Here is a 25,340-nt window from a genome sequence, read left to right as displayed (position 1 = left end):
GATCACACTTAGGTTGATCAGCTTTTGAATGTACTCTTGCTTATACATCAGCCTCTTACTGTTCTGTGTTCATTCTCTTTATTTTTCCTTCTGGGTCTGTAGGGGTTCTTCATGCCTTCTGAAGACTCTTGTGGTTATGTGTATTTAAACACCTTCCAGCTTGTAGCCTCCTCCCTTCCTTCCTCTGCTTTGGTATTTTTGGTGAGGTTCTTTAATGAATTCAGTAGTGTATTTTATGCTTTGTCCTTTGTGGCTTTGTTCTGCTAAGGACATTCTTTTCTACTCTTGGTTTATATTGTCTATGATGTCATTTAAAGTTGTAAAGTCTTCCCTTTCTTAAAACCATGACCCTCTAGGTTTGAGTTTGCATTTGGTGTGAGGTAAGGGTTAAATTTTATTTTTCACATACGGCTAATCAGTTGCCCCAGCACCGTGTGTTGTGTGTGTGTGTGTGTGTGTGTGTGTGTGTGTGTGTGTGTGTGTGTGTTGGGTATATACCACTGCATGCAGGTGAAGTCAGAGGCCTTCTTTCAGGATTGGTTCTCTCCTGTGTGTGTGTGGTGGGGGCGGTTGGGGGTGTATCCCACTGCATGCCTTTCTTTCAGGATAGGTTTTCCTTTCACCATATGGGCCTGGAGATCAGACTCAGATTGTCAGCCTTGAGCTTGGCAGCGAGCATCACTACCACTGACAGTCATTTTGTGGGCCGACCATGGCCTCTTTCACAGAAGCTTTGCTTGGCCTGAGCCTGTTCTCCAGCGTGCCGTGTCTCCACACACACTCGTACCTTTTTCTGAGTTCTCCATTCTGTTCCATTGGTCCACTTGTCAATTTCTGTACCGTTTCCACAGTTGGTTCACTAATCCTGTTTTTGATATCTGGTAAGACAAGTCTTCCCACCTTTTGTTCAAAAATATTTGATGCTTTGTCTGTAGTGAGTTTTAGAATCAGCTCGTCAGTCACATTCGGGTAATTCACAAAGCCTGCTTAAATTTGGATTGGCTTTGTATTGGTCCGATAGCATTGATTCCAATTGCATTTTGAAGTGGTGCTGCTTTCTTTCATCTGTGTTTGCTGCAGTTATTTTTATGTGCCATTTCGTAGGTAAGAGGCAATTCCTTCAGCACAAGAGTGTAGCCTGTCTAGCATGGGCGTAGCCATGGGTTGGACCCCCGGCATCACACAATGCTCGTGCATGCACACAATTCTCCTCCATTCCGTGTTTGTTGGTTTTTTAGTGTGAGAACATTTTATCAACTTTTTTCTGTGTGTACTGACTCCGTATCTGCTTTTCCCATTTATCCTGTCTCCCACTGCGTTGACTGACTGATGTCATTACTGGAATGGATTATTTATGTCTTTTCCTCTTTCCTTCTCTCTTGCCTTCACCCTACCAAGGACTGGGATTCTGGGGCCCCTACATCACCAGACCTGGCTAGAAGGGATTATTTGTAACTGCACTCATTACATTCTGAACAAATGGCCTTTTTAAAAAGTCATTTCTTTGGTATTGGCTTCAGACTTCATTGCCTTTTAGTCAGTAGCCTGTAGCCTGGCTCTCTGGCTGCCTCGGCTCGTCCTGCTCTGCAGCCAGCATGGTGGGCACAGTCACCCCCTTCAGCTTTTCCTGTCATGCCTGTCACCTCTCCCTGTGCTCTGCTTTGTCCATCTTGTGAATCAGGACTGAACTCTCCCACCTAGTGTGGACTAGTGTGTGCTGCTGTGATCCAGTGAACTGACCTTGAAGTTCGTGAGGCCTCATGATAAAGGCCTAAACATTTTAAGTAGTTGTGTATTCTGTGTGACCTTTTGCCACTTTGTGATGATCTTTATTTCTGCTAATCCTTTATTTATTTATTTATTTTACCATAAAGTCTATTTTGATTCAGTAAAACCACATTAGCTCTCAGTTTGCAGGATATAGATTGGTTTCTAGCATTTAGAAGTAATGGTACATACTTTTAAAATCTGGTCTAAAGATTTTTAATCTTTAAATTGGTTTCCTTCCTTCCCTTTCCTTCTCCTCTCCTTTTTCCCCTCCTGTATCCCAGGAGTTGAACCTAGGGCCTGGTGCATTTTAGGTGAGCTCTCTATTATTGAGCTGTTTTTCTTCATTGTTATTATTAATCTAATTGTGTAACCAGAATTCATGTTGCCTGTCACGCAAAGGCAGAAATTGAATCCTTAAGCCATGCTTATTCGTTGAGCTGGCAGTCTGGGAAGACAGAATTAAATTTAAGAAAGAAAAATCTGAGCCAGGCATGGTAGTGCATGCTTTTTATCTCAGCATGCTCAGGAGACAGGCAGGTAGAGGCAAGAGGATTGCTATGAGCTTGAGGCTAGCATAGTCTATATAGTGCATTTTAAGCCAACCAGGGCTACATAGTGAGACTCTTCCTCAAAAACAAACAAACACAAGTCCACCTTCTTTCCTTTCCTCTTCAGAAAAGCTAGTTAACGGGGCAGGAAACAGGTTGTCAGTCACTCCAGAGTGCAGTAGTGGCCCTCTACTCAGGGGGTCAGCATAGCCTCCAAGATTCATGGCATTTTCCGGGATATCCTCTGCAGAGTTTTCCTTTTTCTAGTCTCTCCTTGTGTTTAGGGAGAGGACCAGAGTGGGGTGCTCGGGTGTGTGACTGCCTGCCTGCGTGGACAAGAGTGGATGAAGGAGAGAGGCAGGCCTAGGGCTTGTTGAAGTGTCTGTGCTGTTGAGGTGTTCTTCAAGATGGCTGGCAGGCAGGCAGGCAGGCAGGCAGGCAAGGTAGAGAAAGTGGCCATTGGGCAGTGTGCCTTTCCAACTCAGAGGGCCAGCCATGAAACTGTGACTATAGTGGCATATTTTTATGTGTCTTTTTTTTTCCCCCTGAGTTCTTGGTAAGCCTTTGGTAGTCTTATCTCACTTTTAATACATTTTTTTTTTTTGCCTTAAAGATACGTTTTCTTATTGCTTTATAGACAAACAGACTGAACATAATAGCTAAATGTGTTTCTACATTCTGTTGGCCTAACATCTTGGCAATATGCTTGTTGAACACAGGATTGTCTTAGATGACTGGTAACTGCTTCAGAATGTGCCACAAGCAACAGTCAGGCAAAGGGGCTCAGTTGTAGTCCAGTTCAGATGTGTGTGAGGACCAGGCAGGCCTGGTCAGCATGTTCTCAGTGCCTCCATCCAGCTTCAAACCCATGTTTTAGTGCTTACCGCCCCGCCTGCCTGGTAGGAGCAGTGTTTTGATCTGCCTTGTGTTGTGTGTTTGTCAGCTCTGATCTGTGTGGTTTGTAGAAAGATAAGTTTTTATTACATTTATTTTTGTATGTATGTGTGTCTCTATGTGGGTGTGGACTGACACATGCCATTATTGCTTTATAGACAAACATCACATTCATGTGGAGGTCAGAGGACAGCTTGCAGGAGTTGGTTCTCTCCTTCCACCACGTGAATCCCAAGGATTGAACCCAGGATGTGATCCTTAGTGGCAAATGTCTTTACCTGCTAACCATCTTGCTGGACCCAAAAGATACCTTTTTGAGAGAATGCAAAGGACTGTAGAAATAGCCCACAGTCCTCCTGTGACAGATGTTTTATTGGGCAGCTGGGGAGAGGGGAAGGAAAGTAGAGTCTATTAAGTGCTTCTCGGGTGTGTTCTCAGCAGTGGGTATCATACTTTCATAGGGAGAACTCAAAGCTCGGCTTAGTTTCTCCAAGGCTGTTGAGCTGGTGAGTGATCCCACAAGGGTCCATACTCAGAACTGTCCAGTGGTAATTGGCACAGGTTGGCACTAGGCTGTTAGCTGGGTTAACTCACCTGAGTTATAGGAGTTCTTGGGAGGACATTTCTGTCCTTGTTCCACTATGGAGACTTTAGTTGCCCGCTTACCACTTCCTAAGTAGTTAGTCCAGGAGGGCTGTGAACCACTTGTGGCTCCAGAAGCTCTCAGTTCACACTGCTCAAAGCCAGTGGAACGAGCTTGAGCCCTGATCCCTGTTCTTTCCACTGGAGCCATCAGCACAAGGAGCTGAACCTTGAGAACCACAAGCAGTGTCTGCTTGTCAACATAAACTAGTGCAAACTCACCACCATTGCTCTTGTGTGCATGGAGGTGACTGTGGCACTTCTTTTTCAGCTCCCTCCGACATGCAGGGCAGCGCGAGAAGAGCGGGTACCATGACGGATGTCCATCGGCGCTTCCTGCAGCTGCTGATGACTCATGGTGTGCTGGAGGAGTGGGAGGTTAAGCGCCTGCAGAAGCACTGCTACAGGTCCATGACCGTAAGTGTCGCGTCCCTGTGCCCAGCAGCTCCGGTACTGTGCTCATCAGAGACTAGAGATGTTGGGATAACAATATGAGAAAAGTCATCTGGCAGTCCTGACCTGACCATTCAAGACCCTGATCTCATCCTTCTCCACCTCCCTGAAGTGGTTCTGACATTTTAGTCTGATAGGCAGATGCTGGACTCTGAAGGTGTGAAGTTATAGTTCACAGTAAGGCTCCAGTGTGTGCTCCAGCTTTGGTGTCTGACTTAGTTAGGGTTCCAGTTGCTGTGAGAGACACCATGACCATAGCAACTCTTATAAAGGAGAATGTTTAGTTGAGGTGGCTTACATTTTCAGGGGTTTAGTTCATGATCACCATGCTGTGACATGGTTGTGTGCAGGCAGACATGGTGCTGGAAGAGTATCTAAGTGTCCCACATCTTGACTTGCAGGCAACAGGAAGTGGTCTGTCTTACTGTGTTTGGCTTGAGCATATATGAGACCTCAAAGTCCACCTCCACAGTGACACACTTCCTCCACAAGACTATACCTACTCTAAAGAGGCCACACTCCTAATAGTGCCACTCCTTTGGGGCCATTTTCTTTGAAACCACCACATTCCACTCCCTGGCCCCCAAAGGCTTGTAGCCATGTCATAATGCAAAAATGCATCCAGTCCAACTTCAAAGTCCCATAGTCTATAAATAATCAAACTTACGTAAAAGTTCAAAAATCAAAAGTCTCTTCTGAGATTCATGCAATCTCTTAACTGTAATTCCCTATAAAATCAAAATAAAAAAACCAGATCATTTACTTCCAACATATAATGGCATAGGACCATTACAATTCCAAAACATAGGGAAGGGAGCATAGTGAGGAAATACTGGACCAAAGCAAGACTGAAAACCAGCAGGGCAAACTCCAAACTCTGCATCTGCATTTCTGATGTCAAAACACTCTTCAGATCTCCAACTCTTTTCAGCTTGTTGACTGTAACACCCTTCTTTCTCTTAGGCTGGTTCTACTCCTTTTTAGCAGCTTTCCTCGCAGGTATTCCACGACCCTGGCATCTCTAACATCTCTAACATCTTGGGGTCTCCAAGGCAATCCAGGCTTCAATTTCACAGCTTCATGCAGTGGCCTCTCTTGGCCTCCATTCAGGACACCCCTGACATGAGCCTGGCCTTAGTGGCTTTCCTTAGTCTCAGAGGCAAATTCCATAGCCCTTTCCTTCTGTCCTTAACTCCAGAACCATGTGGCCAAAATTGCCAAGTTCTGCTGTTTATTAGGGCTGGAACATGGCCCCCTGTTCACCAGCTTTCTGTTTCCCATGGTTTCCTTCACTGCCTAAGCTTGGCTGTCCTGGAACTTGCTCAGTAAACCAGGCTGACCTCAGATCTGCACTTACTCCAACAGATCATACCTCCTTATGGTACCACTCCTTGGGGACCATTTTCTTTTAAACCACCACAGTGGATATTGTTAGGAAGAGGGCAGCACAATGGCATTGCACAGCCTCAGAGCCAGCCATCCCCGGAACATGTGCCAGCTGTGCCCTGTGCTAGCCTTATACATTTGGAACATCTTCTCTGCAGGTCACTGGGAGGTGTAAGATGGTACTTGGGATGAGGGTTGGACACTGAGGCCTCCAGTCATTGGGGACAGGAGAAGCAATGAGGTCAGTAGTGAAAGCCCTGGAATGACACTATGCTACGATATTACTGTGTTAGGTGCTGGGAGAGTGCAAACTTATTTTCCTTGCTCAGGAAAGTACCAGACTGGACTGGAAGGCTGTGCTGTGTGCTCCAAAGGTGCTAGCATTTGCATGGGAGGGTGCAGAAGAGGACGGTCAGTGGGAATCAGAGACACTTCATCTTATGCTGTGTTCCTCTATGAAAAAAGAAAAGTGGAAGTGAATGCGTTATGGTAGTGCACTCTTGATGGCCTCTTCTAACTTGTGGCAATAAAGGTGTTTGGTTTTGTTCTGCATTTTGTTGCCCTCCCTGTATTTCTAACTGTCAAGGGAAAACGGCTTTAAAAGAGTGATGGAAGGCTGGGGGGTGAGGAAGAGTGGGGCCGGGGGGTTGCCGGAGAGGAGGATGGAGGAAAGCATGTGCAGTTGGAGCGCTAGAGAGGGGAAGTAGAGCCCGCAGAGAGGAGGGTAAGTGGACTGAGAGGGAGGGAGGCAGAACCCAGATATGGGTTCCTTCAAGATGTGCTGTGGAAAGAATGGAAGAAGGCAGCATGGAGCCTGCTGTCCTAAGCAGTGGGTCTTGAAACGCTCTGGGAAGTGTTCCAGGAACTGGCTGATGCGGCCTGTACAGGGCAAGCAGAGGCTGGAGGAGGCCTTGAGCAGGGCCGCCTGCTGAAGAGACCTCTGCTCTGGAGCTTAGCCTCACTGGCTGGCCTAGAGAGGACCGAGTTATTCCAGATGATGAAGAGCCCTGTGCACAGTGTAGACCTCGGGAGGATTTGAAGCAGGGAAGTGTGATTAGTGCCTGCTTGGGAGCTGACCTCTACGAACTCTGTGAGCTGTAGTTGCCTGAACAGCCGTGGGAGGGGAACTTGGTTGAGAGACTCTCTTACTGAGAGGGAGTCTCTACCTGTCCTCCCTGCTTCAAGCCCCACAGGACTTCACATCTACTCCTCAGCATCCTCCAGAGATGGCCTGGCCGTGAGATCGTCTCTTATGCTCTCTCTCTCTCTCTCTCTCTCTCTCTCTTCTCTCTCTCTCTCTCTCACACAGCACACACACACACACACACACACCACACACACACACACACACACACACGCAGGGGGGGGGAGAGAGGAGAGAGAGAGAGAGAGAGAGAGAGAGAGAGAGAGAGAGAGAGAGAGAGAGAGAGAGAATATGAATGCAGCTGTGCTTGTGGAAACCAGGAGACAACTCCTGGTTTTAGTCTTCACCTTCCACCTTGTTTGAGACAGGGTCTCCTGCCCAAGCTTCCAGGGGTTTTTCTGTCTCTGCCTCATCTCCCCATATGAGCACTGGGGTTACAGATGTGCACTACCACACCTGGCTTTACACAGCTCCTGGGGATTTCAGCCCAGCTCTCATGCTTGTACAGCTAACGTTTTCCCAGCTGAGACACAAGACCATCTCTTAGCTGCAGGGCAGTCTTTAGCTTCTTCCTTTTGGTTTCTTGTTGACAGGACAGTTTTGTGGTACTGTGCTGGAGCTGTATGGTTCTTTAGTGCTCGATATGAAAGTGTTCTTGCCTTTATTTGACTTCTAAGTTGCTATGACATAATTTAGGAAAGTCCTGTAGAATGTGTCTAGGGGTTGATTTATAGAGTACCCGTCATCTGCTGGGATATGTTCCCAGACCCCTGAGAGCATGCCTTAATGAGGGCAAGTACTAAACCCTGAATGCACTGTGCTCTTCCTGTCTGTACATGCCTGCAGTAAAGAGCAGTGTATGAAGTCAGTGCAGCAGGAGACTACCACAGGGATGGAAGTCAAGGGAGTGTGTGCTCTGTCCTCATCCACTGTACTTGACGTCTGGTGACAGAAGCACCAGAGTGCACCTTGGCTAGGGGAGGCTTCTGCCACTGTCACACTGCGTGCACCCTTTCTTTTATCTTTTCTTTTTTTTTCTTTTGAGACAGGGTTTCTCTGTGGTCCTGGAACGCACTCTGTAGGCCAAGCTGGCCTAGAACTCAGAGTTCCATCTGCTAGTGTTGGGATTAAAGGTGTGTGCTACTACACCTGGCCACGTGCACCAGTTAAACGGTATAGCCAGTCTGTCATCTCCTGTCCACTACTAACGAAATAAAAGGGCTGCTTTCCAAGAATTCTTGTTACTAGAGATTTTAAAACAAGTGATGATGGAGATAAATTATGTGAAATAAAAAATGCTTACAAGCTGGGCAGTGGTGGTGCACGCCTTAATTCCAGCATCGGGGAGGCAGAGTTAGGTGGGTCTCTATTAGTTCAAGGTCAGCCTGGTCTACAGAGTGAGTTCCAGGACAGCCAGGACTACACAGAGAAACTCTGTCTCAAAAAACAAAAACCAAAAAAACCAAAAAGTGCTTACAAGCAGTGCCCCAGGAAAGTCCCTAGTACAGTGGGGAAAACATTGTAAGAGAAGTGTGGTACAAAGTAGCGATTGACCTGTAGGCCCAGCCACTGCCACCGCCGCATTCATGGACATCAAAAGCCCTGGTCCTGGCCTCCCTTTTACTGCCCTTAGGGGAATGTTTATTCCTGATTCTCCGTGACTTTGTCCTGCAGTCCTGGTGCAGAGCCTTCTGACTCCTCAGGAAGAATCTGGAGACTTGTCTGTGTTGTTAGAGGACCTTGGATTCTATCCAGGGTTTCTGTCCATGTGCATATACGCTGTTCCAGCAATATGACCTGAGACTGTCAGCTCAGCTCTGTGCTAGGAACTGGTGACCCGAGTCCCGTAAGTCACAGCATGTCTGTAGACACCCTTTGGTGACCACAGGCATGGGAAGTTTAGAGAGCAGAGGTTAGGACCTAAGTGGAGGATTTCCACACTGGGTCTAGGTGGAGGACTGGGGACATTTCCTGCCCCAAACTGTCAGAGATGGACAAGATGGCAGCGAGGCCAGTGAGCTGAGAGACATACTGTGGGGTCCCCTGCCCCACACTAGACACATGCTGCTTTGTCCATTCTCTAGAGAGTGACTGGTTCACTTAAGTTCACTTAAGTTTGACACCATATTTGTGAAATTAGCATCAGATTCCACAAGTTAAAGGGAGACAGTGTCCCAGTTCCACATGCTAGTTGCAAGTCTCAGGTCACTTGCACTTCTGAATGTAAATCAAGGGCTTTTATGACCCCATCCTCCAGTTAGATAATTTGCTAGAATGATTCAGCACTCAGGAAAGTACTCTGTGTACATTTGCTGGGTGATTAGGAGTAGAGTCTCTGGCCTTTTGACGTTGTGTTATGATGTTATCTGTAGCTGTCCTGAGATGCGTGTGGCATGTTGCAGTGTTAGAATTGCTAGCCACTCCTCCATGACCACGCATGTGCTGGCAAGATGCTTAGTCATCCCAGGGCCTTATGTTCTACATAATGTAATCTATGCGAATGCATGGTGTAGCTAAGTAAGCCCATATGCGCATGTTGGTGGGGGGATCTATAAAAGTGGGTTTCACAGCCAGGTGGTGGCGGCAGTGGCGGTGCACACCTTTAATCCCAGCACTCGGGAGGCAAAAGCCAGGAGGATCTCTGTGAGTTCGAGGCCAGCCTAGTCTACAGAGAGAGACCCAGGACAGGCACCAAAACTACACAGAGAAACCCTGTCTCAAAAAACCAGAAAAAAAGTGGGTTTCACATATTCCTCCTCCTCTTCCTACACAATCTTTCCATAGGCCTAAGTACCCCCTTCTATTTCCTTCCCTTAATAAACTCTTAGAGTGGGCTTTGTTGCCCCCTGGTTTCTCACATGGTAAACAGTGCTGCTTAATGAATAACATTGGTGCTGTGACTCGGATCGGTGCATTCATGCAGGTGCTGGGAATTGAACCTGAGTCCTCTGGGGTATCAGTCAGTGCTGTTTAACCGCTAAACCATCTCTCTCCTCTTAGCAGTGGACATGCCTGCTATCAGTTTGTATATGGGCAGGTAGAGGAAATGTGTAAGGTGGGGTTTGGGAAGTGAGATGGTGTGGTGCTTTTGAGTCTTTTAAATGTACCACCTTCCTGAAACCTGAAGTTCCTGGGGTCCCACTACTGTTCACAGGTTTTATGAGGATCTTATTACATAGGCCTGATTGATCAGACTATACCTATATATGACTAGCTCAATCTCTAGTCCTTCTTCTCCCTGTAGTTTGGGGGATTTTGATGCTGACATCATCTTTCTGGTGACCAGCCCTACCTTGAAGCTACCTAGAGTTTCCTCATTAGAACAAAAGTGCCCCATAACCTTTGTTACCCTGGAAATTCCAGGGCTTTTAGGAGTTCTGTGCCAGAAACTGGGGCAGAGGCTGGGTGGCATTTCTATATAAATAGGCAGCAATGGGGTAACACTGCAGCTGCCCCGACCCTCAGCTGTGCAGTGGCTTCAGCCATGGCAGCCTGCCAAGCTGAGCTGGAGGTATATCTAGAGCACCTCAGAGGTTCCCAGTGTGTCAGGAGAGTCCCTTCCCACCAGAGAAACGACCACTTGAAGGCCAGAGAGTCAGGCGACTTCTGGGAAGACTGGAAGAGTTACCACTTCTAAGCCCAAAAACTCTCTGCCGTAAATTTAAGAAAATTTATAGGTTGACGCCTGGCCAGTGAGATGACTTAGTGGGTAAAGGTGCTTTCTACCAAGCCTGACTACCTGAGTTCAATCCCCAGGACCTACCTAGTGGAAAGAGAAAACCAACTCTCTGACTCTTGCAAAAATAAACAAATGTAAAGGGAAAATAAAATTAAAAATACAGATTAAGCATTTCTAAACCAAATGCTCCACAATCTGGAATCTTTTGAGCACCAGCTTGACCCAAATAGAAGGAATTTCATGTACAACCTTCTTTAAGCTGTTATATAGAATTATCTTTAGCTTGTCGTCAGGTATACAGGAATCCTGAGTGAATTTCGTGTTTAGACTGGGGTCTCATCTCAAGATGTCTTGTTATGTATGTCAGGTATTCTAAAGTCTGATAAAGGTCCAGAATGCTCTACTATAATGCCAAGTCGGCCCTGACTCTTAGGGAATTGGGATGGGAAAAGGTAGTACCGATTCCCTTATGTGATGAGGCCTGTGTCACTGTGATGCCAAAAGGCATTGAAAGGAAGGAAATCACAGACCGTTTTACCATAGCATTCTAACCTAATATTGCTGAGTCTAACCCAACAGTGTGTAAGAAGGATGATACAGCATGATCAAACGGGCTTATTCTTTTTTTTTTTTTTTTTTTTTTTTGTTCTTGTTTTGGTTTTTCGAGACAGGGTTTCTCTGTGTAGCTTTGTGCCTTTTCCTGGAACTCACTTGGTAGCCCAGGCTGGCCTCGAACTCACAGAGATCCGCCTGCAAATGGGCTTATTCTAAGAGTGTTGGGTTAGTTGAGTATTTGAGAAGTCAACCAGTGATCATGTGGCTCAGTTGGTAGAGCGTTTACCTAGTATACACATGAGTTGTGGGTTCTAGCCCTGCCCCACATAAACTGGACATGGTGGTGCATGCTTGTAATCCTAGCACTTAGGAGGTGGATGCTGGAAGACAGAAGTTCATCCTTGGCTACAGAGATAGTTCAAGACTGGCCTGGGGTACATGATAGAAGAAAAGAAAGTCAACCCATGTAATTATGTCAGTCAGTCTATTAACAAACTGGGTTCCAGGCCTAGTACCACACACTCATACACGGTTACTTAAGAAACATTTTACATATTTAAGAATGCTGTAGCTGTGGAGTTCAGTGTGTATTTTACACGTAGAGCATATCTTAATTTGGAGTGGCCACAGCTGAAGTGCTCAGTAGCTCCATGAGATAACTGTAGAAAGTCCCTCAGCTTCTGCTGTCTGAAGCCTCCCGCCTAGATCCAGGTTGCCTTCAGGGTGTGCCGAGTCTGTAGAACTGGGGCTGTGTCCTCGCTGCCCGTCAGATGAGCTGCAGTGTGGAGGAGATACTGGGCTAGACTTCTGCTCACTAGCATGACCAGTATGCCTTATGTGAGGAGATGCTTTAAGAATACTTTTTACTGTTGCATATGTATGTTGGGTGTAGGGGTTGCCTACCAAGGTGAGACTTGTGGAGGTCAGAGATCAGCTTCTGTGCAGTCTGTCCTTCCACTTTTTACTGGAGTCTGGGGCTTGAACTCAGGCTCTGCTGCTCTGAAGAGTGAGCACTTCACCAAATAAACATTTCTGAAGCACTTTGAATCAAGGTAAATGTCCACTTTGATCCACCCGTTCATCATCCACTAGCATTTCTTCCTAAATTCTTCCTCTAGGGGCTGCCAGTTGCCACTGACACTTTGCTATTTAATTTGCTGTTAAGTTTTATGTTAATTTTTAGTCAAGTTTATAAAGTACCATTCTGAGGATAAATAAAAATATCTAAAATTTTAGATATAAAACAATTAAAGGTTGGGCTTGGTGACAAATGTCTTTAATCCCAGCACTTGGAAGGCAGAGGCAGATGGATCTCTCAGTTTTAGGCCAGCCTGGTCTACAGAGTGAGTTCCAAGACAGCCAGGACTATGTAGAGAGATCCTGTCTCAAACAAACAAACAAACAAACATTGGTGGCTAAAGAGATGGCTTAGGAGTTAAAAACTCAGGGGTGGCTTTTCTTTCTTTTTCTTCTCTCTCTCTCTCTCTCTCTCTCTCTCTCTCTCTCTCTCTCTCTCTCTCTCTCTCTCTCTCTTTGGTTTTTGAGACAGGGTCTCTATGTAGCCGAAGCTGTCTTCGAACTCACTATGTCAGCCAGCCTGGCTCAACAGATCCATCTGTTTCTGCCTCCAAAACTGCCAGCATATGGGTGGCTACTCTTGCAGCGGACCCAGGTACTCAGTTCCAGCACCCACATTGTGGCTCACGAACATCTGTAACTCCAGTTCCCTGGAATCCAATGCCCTTTCCTGGCTTCTAGTATATGTAGTGCATAGACATACATGCAGGCAAAAACACCCATAGACACTAAATAGATAATAAATAAATACTCTAAAAAAATCAAGGTTTGAAACTTTGCAGTAAGCCTAACAAACCACAGCGCCTGACATCTGCTGTGTAAACAGCTCGGTGAGTTCGGTATGCACTGAACATGGGAGTCTTTCCACTGTTTGCAAACTTTCCCTGCTCACCCGGGTGTGACTGTAGCAGGCGCACTGACACGCCCACACCTCTTTCCTTGTTCTGCTGGTAAGTCACATTAATGTTGACCTTGAGCTGTGCTCCATTCTGTCATACTATAAACACCTCTTCCCAGAGCAGACTTAGTAGTAATTAGAAGCTGGCTCCTAATAAAATGATCTTGTATTTTTAATGAATTCATTGTACATCTGTCTTCCTTGGCTGTGATGACAGTTAAAAGTGCACCTGGTCCAGGTGTGCTTCTAGACAGGAAGGAGTGCTAAGATGGGGTGGATCTCCTGGGTGAGCATGGAAGGGTCACTGTCGCTGGAGTTCATCTGGAGAGGGATTGTGGAGGGAGAGGGGGTGTGGTTAAGAGTCAGGAGATCACCTGAAGGTGGGACATGGCATCTGGCTCCACTCGGGCAACAGATAGAGCAGGGCAGTCCACTGTCAGGGTGCAAGGTGCAGGTTCAATGCAGGTTAAGGAATGGCCTGTGCAGGGTGCAAGGTGCAGGGTTAAAATGCAGGTCATGAGTGGCCTGTGCAGGGTGCAAGGTGCAGGTTCAATGCAGGTGAAGGAGTGGCCTGTGCAGGGTGCAAGGTGCAGGGTTAAAATGCAGGTGAATAAGTGGCCTGTGCAGGGTGCAAGGTGCAGGGTTAAAATGCAGGTGAAGGAATGGCCTGTGCAGGGTGCAAGGTGCAGGGTTCAAATGCAGGTGAAGGAATGGCCTGTGCAGGGTGCAAGGTGCAGGGTTCAAATGCAGGTGAAGGAATGGCCTGTGCAGGGTGCAAGGTGCAGGGTTCAAATTCAGGTGAACGGCAGGGTGCAAGCCCAGAGTCATTGTGGCAGTGTGTGCTGCATGCACATCTAGACCCAGGGATGTGCTCTGCTCAGACTATAGGATAAAGTATTGAAGGGCTTTCAGCTGGGCTGCAGAGTGGCTGTCTTTGCCCTGCCCTGAGAGGAGGAGTGTGGAGACCTGGGATGGGCCATTGCAGGCTCCTGGCCTGGGGAAGCTGGAGCAGGCAGATCCAGGGGATGATACTTGGCCTGAGTTGAAGCAGGAAGCTTTCAGTTGTTAACATGTCCTGGCCATATGAGCCTGTTAGCTCTGAGCAGGTGGTTTGTTTCCTGGGCTGGTCGTTAGGGCTCTGGTCTGACTTACCGCAAGTCTAGCTGGAACTTTAGCAGCTGTCTGAGCTAGCCCTGCATCTGCCAGCTCACAGTTAGGCTTTATGTATGGTTGGCCTGTCTTCCAGTTTCTGGAGAAGAGAGCTCACCTCCCTGCTCAGTCAGAACTATAGCTTTATCAGATGGCCAGGGAACAGGGAAGATCCTGTAAGTCTCCTGACAGGAGGGTTCCGGCCACACTGGAGTTTGAAAACTGGTAGAGCCCTGTGGATGTGCAGTGTCCTATAACACTCTAAGTCAGTTACCATGTAAAAAGAACACACCAGGGTGTGTGTGTGTGTGTGTGTGGTGTGTGTGTGTGTGTGTGTGCGCTTGTTTTGATGAAAACCTGTCTGAGTGCACAGCTGTCGGAGCCTGCCCTCTTGGTGGGATGCTGCTCTCGCAGTGGTACTTCCTGCTGCAGCTGCCAGTGTCAGCCAGCATTGCTCTCAAGAAATGTGAGAAGACACTTGGACATCAGGGATACAGCAAGGTGGGGTGCTCTGGTTTCAGCTGGCCCTCTCCCGTCCCCTGAAGCGCCCCTATCAGATACTCCCCTGGGCACCGGGAAGCAGGTGGGAGACTGTGGCACAGAGCTGTCAGTTGCTGCTTCTGTAAAGGGTGGGTGGACTCCCGTTCCAGCAAGAGTAGTTACAGTGGAATCTATACTAGCAGAGTCCAGGAAAATTCTGCTGAGAGGAGTTTGCATAGTCTGACGACTCAGGTTGACATTCAGAACTCAACCACGATGGAAAACCGTGCTTGCATGGATATGCTGAGTACATGGGGTGCCAGTGCTTGTGGCATTCAGCCCAGAGGCAGGACAGTTAGGTGCTCTGTAGTGATCACGTCATCCTGTCTTATTTTGGTGCAGCTGAATAGACTTGCTTGCTAGAATGTCTTTGTTTGTTAAATAGTGGTTGCAGCACGTTTGGAAATGGACCTCTGAACAAAGCATCTAAAATCCAAACTGGTAAGCTGGGTCTGGTGACCATGCAGAGACTGAGGCAGGAGGACCATGAGTCTATTGAGGCCAGCCAAGAGACCTTGTCTGAAAACCAAAAAAAATACCTGCATCCATTTGCTACTTCACTGGTTAGTTTTATGTCAACTTGACGCAAGCTGGAATCATTTGGGAAGAGGGCCCATCAACTGAGAAAAGGCCCAGACAGACTGCCCCTGGACAAGTCTGTGGTGCTTTTCCCTACTGATTTGATATGGGGAGACTCAGCTCATTGTGGAGGTGCACCTTGGGTGCAATAGGGAAGCAGACTGAGGGAGTCAGGAGGAACAAGCCAGTGACCACTCCTCCACACCCTCTGCTTCAGCTCCTGCTTTAGGTTCCTGCTTGCCTTCCTGCTGATTGTCCTGGTGATGGACTGAGGTGAAGCTGTAAGCTGAACAAACCCTTTCTTCCAGGTTGCCTTGGCATGGTGTTTATATAGCATAGAACGCCAACTAAGACAGGAAAGTCCATCTCCTTCATCCAGCTAGAGTCAACCTGCCAGGTGCTAGGCAGGCTACGTTTCTCTTTCTTGACTTGACTCCTGGAAATGGAGGAGTCAAGTTAGGCAGTTGTGTGCAGGGACTTTTTTTAAACGTCGTGTCATGGAAGAAGAACACAGGAGGTGGCAATCAATGCAGGAGGCCATCATTCCTGCTGAACCAAAGGATGCCCGTGTGGATTTTGATTCACTGACACAGCATGGTGTATCCATCCTGGGTGGTGTTCCTGAGGGTTGCTCAGAAGAACGAGCAGTGCTGTGGTGAGCTGATGTGCTGGTGCTGAGAACTGTCAGATGTAGTCTGTGCTTCATGAAGATGCTTCCACTCTACCCTGCCCCTCCCAGCTCGGCACACGCCGTCCTCTGATGGTTTTCATTTTTGCACCCACATGTCTAAAGGTCAAGATGGTCTTTTCCAGGACTGATGAGTGATACCCGATGAAGGGGAAAACCAGAGTCTGCATGCATCCTTGTGTCCTTGCCAGCTTTTCCTTTGTTCCAGTCAGTGGTTCTCAGTCTGTGGGTTGAGACCCCTTGGGGGTCAAATGTTCCTTTTTACAGAATTGCATATCAGATATCCTTCTCGTGAGATATTTACAGTAGAAAATTACAGTTATGAAGTAGCAATGAAATAATTTTTGGCTGGGGGAGTACCGCAACATGAGGACTGTATTGAAGGGTCGCAGCATTAGGAAGGTTGAGACGCTGTTCAGCTGAAGAGTCTGAACTCTGGGAGACAGCTCTGCCTAGCACTTGGATCTGTGGCAGGCTGGTGGTAAAACTAGCAGGCTGCCTTTCTTGCTCTCAGAGGACAAGTTGGCTCACATGGTTTGGTCCCAGGGCTGACTTTTTACTCTTATTTTCTCTGCTAAAATAGCGTTTTCTATCTTTGGTGCCTCATTTAAAAACAAATACTTGTTGGCTAGAGGTTAGGGCAGCAGACTTCCTGGCCGCCAGCTGTTAGAGTACAGTGTGCAGTGAACTGTCCATAGCCTGTAGAAGCAGGTTCTGATTTTAGCAGGCTGTTCATCCAGGAAAGGAGACTAAACTCAGTTATAAAAAGGGAAAGTACATCTAAGCAGAGGAAAGTGGTTCAGTGGACTCACTGTCGAGTCAGAGAGGCCTGCTTGTTCAGTGTAAAGCTGGGCCCAGGTTCTGATTGCTTCTCTGTCAGGCAGCTGACCCTTCGTGGGTCTTTGCCTTTCTGCAGCCCATCCTAGGGTGGACCAGACTAGGACTGTACCAAAGGAGTGGGGCTGGACCGGCATGCTGGAATCAGCACTTGGCTTCCAGTGCATCGTCTCTGACTTAGTAACCCTCTGGTGACTTCATTGGGGCACTGTGGTTTTTGTGCTCCTTCTTCTTGGCAGAGCCCAATTTTGTGACTGAAGTGATGGGATGGTGCTGGTTTTGGTGTGGGAAGGCCTCAGATTTTCTCTATGAGGGTGTATGGCTTAGTGCCGGGGCTGAGGATCTGGAGTCTGGAAGGCCAGCTCCATGTCAAGTTAGGGAAACTCTGAGCAAGTTGTTTACTTTCTTTAGGCAACCAGTGTATAAAGAGGACATTAATAGTTGCACCTGGCAGGGTGGTTGTAATGATGAATGCACCACACATGCCATATGCCAGCAGGCATAAGGTGCATTACAGTCACGTGATCACAGCCTAGACGAAAGCAGGTGCCTGCATGACAAGTGAGGAGATGGATCCTGGTTAGGCCAGAGCCTGCTCTCCTTGGAGCTGGGCACTTCACACCCTAGCTGCAGGTTGCTGCCCTGGGAAGCAGCCTCTGATTTAGCTTGTGTGTTTGAAGTATGTGCCATTTTTTTTTTTCAGTAGGTTGGAGATTCTAAAGAGGGGTTTGGTGGGAGTAATGGTAATTAATCTCCTAAATCTTCACAGTAGGGATGTCAGGACTGGAAATAGGTGCTTAGAGTCACGTGGTACGTCTCTTTTCTTCCTGTGGTCAGAACATGGGGCCGCGGCTTTATCCTGTGACTTTTGCAGGTTAGCAGACGGTAGCTTCTTTGACCAAGACTTCTTGAGGCAATAGAGGCAGACCAGTGACACTCACTGTTCAAGACCACAGGGTGGGAAGCACCACTGTGTAACCTTGACACCGAGGGGCAGCATCCTCAACTTTGGTAGCAGGAGATACCTCAGTGCTGGCCAGATTAGAATGGAGTGTGCTGTGAGGCTTCTGGGAAGACATGAGGCTGCTTGACATCTGGGGCCAGGCTTGGGACCAGGCACAAAACACATGCCAGAGTGCTCTTCCCTTTCCTAGTGGCTGCTGGGCTGGCAGCATTACCAGCTGGCCTTTGTCCTAGTACATGGCTTTTGGATGGGCTAGCCTTGGTTCTGGGTCCTCTTCCAGTTGACTTGAGCTCTTGGCTTCTCAGGGGCTCCTGTATCTGCTTTTCTGAATAGAAGTCCCTAGAATTGCTCCCACCCAAGCCATTGTGAGAGGGAAAGACATCTTGAAGAAGAGAGGAGGCTGTGGTCTTGATTGGCTGTGAGGTAGCCAGACTTTATCAGGTGACTTCTGGATGGGTGGCCAGATGTGGTAAGTGGTGACCATGCTGAGGTACTGCTTGAGAATCATGGAGGGCAGAGCTGGGAACCCCAGCTAGTCTTGTCAGGGATGAGCCTATCCAGGAGGTTGTGGTGGAGGGTACTGCTGAGAGCTGTGTAGGCCAGCTGGAGTGGTTGAGGGTCAGAGGTCAAAGGTGTATTGGCCTTCAGAGATGAAAGGGAAGACAAGCTCAGAGAAGCAGGTCTCTGCTGTTGGCCCTGTTGCCACCAAGTAGCAAAGCCAGTTTGGAGACAGTGAGGGTGTGGGGACCTGTGGAACCCAAGATCAAGTGGAGGCAACCACATGGATGTGGCCCTTCTGGAGGATTGTGTGAAAAGAGGGCTGGATCTCATCTCGCCCCCAGGGTACTTGGAAAGTACAGTTTGTTAGAGTGCCTTTCATCTGCCCACAGAGTACATTTTTTCTGAATGACACCTTGAGGTACTTCTTTGGTGGAAAATGTGAATTGTCCCTTTCAGAGGGAGGTGATATTTGTCCCTTATGGCACATTGGATGGACAGGGCTGATCCTGTTTACAAGGGATATTGTACTTACCCAGTGAGAAGTGGTGATGTAGAAGAAACTCAAAGTAATAGAGCTGATGTTATAAAGGACTTACTAATAGATTTGCTTAGGAGACATTAAGTCACACAAACTGAATTTAGCTAAAGGACCTCTGCCTCCAGAATACCCCAAAGGTGAGTGGTCTGCTAACCAGGCCTGTTGGAGATGAGAGCAATTTAGGATGCTAGGGTATAAATGTTTGTTCACCAGGATTGACCAGCCTTTAGGCTGCATTCCCATAACAAAGGGCACATCACTGACAAACCAACCATTGGGCCCATCCCCAAAGATGGTCTTCTACTAGCAGCTCAAGGGGCAGTGCAGGGTCACATCCATTAATAGTCCTGGTCGCCATTCAGTCCCTGTGCTCTTAGCAGGAAGAGCACTATTCCCCAGGTGGGCAAGATGGACCTGGGCAACAACAATTGGAAAAGACAACACTGGTGTACTTAAGAGATATTTCTGGCAATATCTTTTCTGTGTAAATCTCCCATCCGCTCAGGTGGACAGACTTGCAGTCTCCTCTCTCTCTTTAAATTGTTCGAAGTGTGACTTGGGGCTGGAACCGGAAAGAGACTTAAGGATGACAGGGTATGTAAAGTGCATAAGCCTACTGTGTATATAAGCTAGTGAAACTTTCTCTTCAAGGCCGGCTCTTCCTTGGGCCTCAGCCAGAGCTGGACACGGTCTTCCTTCACCTCTACTCGTGGACTGACCCCTCCCTGGGAAGGTGTGCTCTTTCTATCCCAGTGGCTCTTGAGACCTGACTCCCTCGTGAGAGTCAGCGTCAGTCTTCCAAAGCTGGTGCTCGGGGTCAGAAAGGTCCTCAGCCTGCACTGGACACGGGCTGTGTGGACAGCCATCTCACGTGCCCAGGGAGGTGCTTCAAGGGAAAGGCCCTTTGCATTGGCTCTTGTGACTAGAGGCAGCAGTGGGAGGTGAGAGTGTCAGTTCTGAATCCTGACTTCCTTCTGCATCACTGTTTCCACCTATTAGCTACTTCTGATTTTTCATTTAACTTGTATTAATTAAAAAGAAAGAAAAAGAAAGCCAAGCAAACATGTCTATGTTACTATGACAGTGGTGATCGGTCATTAGTCCCACAGCCTGTTCCTTTGGTGACCCCTCGATTCTGGGTCCTCATATGTCCTTCATGTAGCATGTCCTCTGCTACCAATATGACCTTTTGCTTTCTAAACTGTCTTTATTTCGTTACACAAGGTTGGAATGCCTACTTTCTGTAGGGAGGCCAACTGGCCACAGCTTAGGTCCCTGTGATGACTCTTTAGATGAGTCTCCTTTCTAGAGCTAGCCTTGGTCATCTATGAAGAGCAAGGAAGCAACCTAGCCTCTCCCCTGTGTATGATTTTGTTGTTTTTGTTATGGCTTTAAACTTAAATGGTGGCATGTTTTCTGTTTCTGTTTTGTTCTGTTGATTTTTTTTTTCCACAGAGTGATTTTTTTTTAAAAAAAAATTTAAATTTTGTTTTGGTTTGTTTTTTTGAGACAAGATTTCTCTCTGTAGCACTGGCTGTCCTGAAACTTACTCTGTAGACCAGGCTGGCCTTGAACTCAGATCCACCTGCCTCTGCCTCCCAAGTTGCCACCACTGCCTGGCTTCCCAGAGTGATTTCTCTGGCTGTGGCCTCCTGCTGGTAGCTAGAGCCAGGCTCCCACAGCTCACACCAGCCCTGTCTGTGCTCAGAGGGGTGCCAGGGCCTGAGCAGGGTCAGTGGGAGGAGGTTTGGGCAAGGGCTGCAAGGAATATGCTCAGAACAGGGTCTCTTATGCCGCGGTGCGTCTGTGAGTCTCTCTTACCCTGCTGTGGCTTTTAACTCAGGCCTGGGCTGGCCAGGGCTTGCAGGTGTGTCAGGATGGCTTCCTTGAAGGAGGGAGCTGTGGAGGGCCACTGGCTGGGGACGCAGACTGGGGACAGAGGAAGGAAGGCCATAGTCTCAGTGGTCTGAGATAGCAATCTCTGGGGCCTTTTTGCCTCTTTACATCTCTGTCTCAGCTTATCTCTGAGCACTCGGGAGAAAAGAAACAATAGTACTGATTGGCCCAAGAGAGCCAACATTTCTGGCTGGGCTGCCAGTGAGGTCAGGTGCAGAGTGATTGAAACAGGCTGTGTGTGCTTTTCTGATGAACCATCTCCCCTCCTGCTTATTTCCAGGAAATGCTACTGTAGATAAGCTGGAGGACTTCATCACAATATAACAGTGTTTGGAGTCTTGTATATTGAGATAAAAAAGAGTACAGAAGATGAACGGGAGACCATTTATGCCCTGGTATGTGTGAGAAGTGCCCTCTAGTGGATTTTGGGAATGGAGCAGAGGGCTCTACAGGTAGATCATTCCTGATGCCTCTCCTGAGATGGAGGAGAAAGGGCCACTGGTGATCAGCTTTGAGGTGGAGACACAGCCTGATCCTATGCGATTTATTTTTAGGTGAATCTTGCTACAACTTCAGTTTCCAAAATGGCCACGGATTTTGCTGAGAACGAGCTGGACTGTTTAGAAAGGCTGTGAGTACAGTAGCTCTCATTGCTACCGGGCTTACTTGTAATGGGAGGAAATGGAAGCTGCAGTTGGGGAGGTCACTGTATGTTCCCAGCTTCTGGGTCTACGGGGAGTTTCAGGCCTTAAACCACTGCCAACAAATCACGGCAAGCTTGTTAGAATGCAGGGTCGCAGCCCTACCAGAGTGCTGAACCAGACCTGCACTTTAATGAGGAGTCGCTGAATGTTGATGTGCTAGGTCCCATTCTTTGGTCTGGAGCTTTGGAGCAGTTTGCTCAGTCCGTCTGTCACACTGGCTAAGACATTGGTTCTCAGTCTGGAAGCATTAGCAGTTATTGGAAAGGTAAGAAAGGTGCCCTCTCTGGCCCACCTGACTGAGCCCTTCAGGAAGGTGACTTTCTAGTTTTATGGTTTCATGATGATCCTGGTGTCAGCAAAGGCATGGAGAACGAGGCTGGGAGGCACCTGTCCTGCCATAGATAGAAGTTTTAGAGAAGTGCATAACCACCCGAGTCCATGCCGCCTCTCTCTGACTGCACTGGTCTGTCCTCACTCTGAGTGAGGAGAGGTGCTGCTTCGTTGTGCCGGTATTCTTCTTCTCTTTCAGGGGATGGAGGCGGGCAAGAACCCTACTTGGGTGGTGTGATAGACGCAGTCATTCAGCAGTTGGACTGGACATGTTACTGACGTCTGTATTTAAATTACCTCCTGAAGGGCTGTCTGTGGGCCAGTGTGTGCCAGACGGACTGCGTGGGGGCGTTTTAGCCCGTTCTGCAGGGCTGGCTGGTGGCTTAGGTGCTGAGTTTGCGGTCCAGCAGATGATGAGGCACCTTTTTCTTGCAGTTGAACTGATTGTTGACTCAGAAACTGGCTTTGCTTCTTCTACAAACATTTTGAACTGGTCGATCACTCAAAGGCAAAAAGATGAGGAGAAGGAAGCGGAGCAGGTGCTACAGAAGTTCTGCAGAGCAAGTGGTGATTGAGGTACTGATGGTCTTTGGCCTGGTTCACGTGAAGTGCAAACGTTTTTCTTCCAAATCCACATCATATCCAACTAATGTCGCTGAGCAGGCCCAGCTGTGGTGGGCGGTTCCTTCTTGCTTTAAGCTTTCGTGACTCTGAGGAGTGCTGTGTTCCCTGACACTACACGGTCTGTTTGGGTGCTGCAGCCACAGGTAGAAGAGGCTGAAATACTAAAGGGTTCATCTGAGCCTGGTGTAGGCAGAGGCACTGTGTGGTGGTTTGAATGAGAATGGTCTCCAGGCTCATATGTTTGAATGCTTGGTCCCAGTTAGTGGGACGTTTGGAACGATTGGGAGGTGTGATCTTGTTGGAGAAATGTGTCACTGGGGCGCGGCTTTTGAGGTTTCAAAGACTCCATCATCACTGTGTGCTCTCTGCCTCTGCTTGTGATCAGAATGTGAGCTGTCAGCTGTTGCTCTAGTACCATGCCTGTCTGCGTGATGGTCGTGGTCTCTAACCCTCAGAACTGTGAGCTCCAAATTCAGTGCTCTCTTCTATAAGTTGCTCAGTCCAGCAGTGAAAAAGTAGGTAAGATAAAGGGCAAGTTGCGGATGAGATGGCCTACCACTGCCTGGGTCTGTTTCTGGTGAGGTGACTGCTCTTTCATTCCTGTACCATGGGCAGAAAGGAATCCTGGCACGGAGTGAGGGTGTGAATTCTTTGCTGGGCCCTGCAGAGGAGCCTTTTGGAGTGCCTGCTCTTGGTGGCTTGTGGTCAGCATGATGTTGTGTGGGCGGTTTCTCTCGGTCTCCACTTATGACACTGACCCTAGAGGTGCAAAGAGGACATGTAGACGGTGGGTTTGGGAGAGAAGCAGGCTTTGCCATGAAGCCTCCTGGCTGGAGCGAAGCCAATGCCCAAGTTTTGCCCCATAAAAGGCATGCTGTTTGCATACCAGCCTAGATCAGGTTGGCTTTTGATCACAGCTCCGCCCACAAGAGCCCAGCTGCAGTGCTGGTTGGCCTCCATTCTTAGGGAAGTCAGACCATAGCCGAGGCCCATCTGTGGCCTCAGTCGCCTTAGGCTTCCTCTCTGGGACTTGCTACACTTCTGATCCTGGGTATTGGTTGGGAAGAGCATGAGTGGCCATCGGGAGTGAGGGCGAGTTTGGGGACATCCTGTGTGTCCATGATGGTGTGTGTTGAGCACAGCTTGGTGGTTTGCTCATGTTGACACCGTAGTCGTGAAGCCAGGTAGCAGCCTGTTAGGTGCCTGTAGCAATACCGTGATCAGTCTTTGTCTTGGGCTGGTTTGTTCATGTGGAATGTTCTTGGTGTGCTCTCTTTGAGCAGACTTTGAGAGCAGGGCTTTGACTCACTGCCCGTGGCAGACTGTGCTGACACTGTAAATGCTCGGTAAATGCTGCTGAATGGGTGGCTGGGCCAGCAGATGGAGTTCAGACGTGTACTTAAAATTACAATGGTAGTACAAACGTTTGCTCACTCTGGACAGAGTGTTGCCAGCTCTTTGTGCTGAGAGGAAGGTTTCACCTCCAGCGTTTGAGGCTACCATGGTGTCCATGGCATCCAGGTCCTTCTGGTACCCTCCTTTCAGAATGGAGAGCTGGCTCTGCTTCTGCAGGGAAAGCTGAGCTGTTACCTGGGCTTGGTGCGAGTTCTGAAGAATGCTGTGAGCTACTGTGGAGGGGAGTGCTGCAGAACGTGTGCAGCTGCTCTGCCTTGGACCATCAGCCCCTCATCTCTCAGGCCTGCCACTGGGCACCTCTGGAGTTCTTGTTTACCGTGTACCGGTGAAGGAAGGCATGGCTCAGGCAGTAGAGTGTGTGGTTGGGAGAGCACCTCTGTGCTCTCCACTGTCTCGGGCTGTGTTTTCTGGCTAGACAGCTGGCAGGCGGGCTGTGAGTTCTGTGGGGGACTATTGAAGGACTGATGACTGGTTGCTGGTGGTCCCTGACCAGCTTCCTGGGCAGCCAGTTCCTTGATCAGAGGGACTGAGTTTTAGAGTCACCTTTAGCCTCAGAATGCAGCCTGCATCTGCTAAGAGGCTTCCACATGTATCGCTCAAGGGCACTTTTCTGTCCTGGGGCCTGGCTTGGCTCTGAGGTACTCTCAGCTGGTGGTCCACTGGGAGGCTCTGGACTGGAGGGTGGTAAGTGCAGGCATCAGAGCCTGGTCCACCACAGACTAGCCACATCTCCCACATGCCAGGTTGGCTCCCTTAGTGGGGTCTGGCTCAAGAGCAGGGAAGGTGGGTTATGGTGGCTAAGTAGTGGACTGCCTCTGATCTGAGATCTTTGGGAGGTGACAGGCACTGGACTGAGAGTCAGCCGTGCTCCTGCACACCGAGGAGGCTCCAGTCTCTGTCTACTAGCAAAATCTGCTGCTCAGGACTCCAGTCTCTGTGTCCAAAGGCCTTCCTAGTTTTGAACCCCTTCCCTGCCCCCTTCTAGCCCACTCCACTCACTTCTTTGTGTTACAGGCCCTTCATGATGGACCCCAAGCTTCTGCTTGGAAAGGAGCCAGCGTCCACAGCAACTCCCACCATGTGGTGGGTGGGAGGGAACTGAGGTGTGTACCGTCCCAAACTCAGTCAGTGACAGCAGGAGGACGTTGGGGCTTGTCTCTCAGCCTCCCTCTCTTCAGTGCCACAGCTCCCCTTGGGCCACCAAGACTCCACGCGGCTCTCCAGCTTCTCATCCAAGAGAGGGAGAGCCGTGATGTGGCTGCGTCCACGTTGCTGATTGTTGACTGTGATGAAACCTTCCAGCAGACTTGCTCTGCCTGGATAGGTGGCGGTGTTTTGCTACTCGTTATGTAACTGTATAGCTCCTGGGGAGTGGATTGTACACGACATGGAGGCAGGAGGCCTGACTTCCTTTGGAGGCTCTGCCACTCACCAATATGGGGGTTCCTTCCAGCTTCATTTGTAAGTGACAGGGCTGGCGTGATGTGGGAGCACTGGTGAAAGGGTAGGAGAGTGGGCACCTGGCTGG

The 25,340-nt window shown here is 48.6% G+C and overlaps 1 pseudogene; it reads left to right on the top strand.

Moving 5' to 3' along the window:
• LOC114700315 overlaps nucleotides 1-25,340 on the top strand; it is a 29,350-nt pseudogene that overhangs the window by 2,174 nt on the left and 1,836 nt on the right.

The sequence above is a fragment of the Peromyscus leucopus genome, unplaced genomic scaffold, assembly GCF_004664715.2.
Source record: "Peromyscus leucopus breed LL Stock unplaced genomic scaffold, UCI_PerLeu_2.1 scaffold_470, whole genome shotgun sequence".
NCBI lineage: Eukaryota > Metazoa > Chordata > Mammalia > Rodentia > Cricetidae > Peromyscus > Peromyscus leucopus.
The sequence above is the reverse complement of the archived record's forward strand: the minus strand, read 5'-3'. Positions and strand labels throughout refer to the sequence as shown.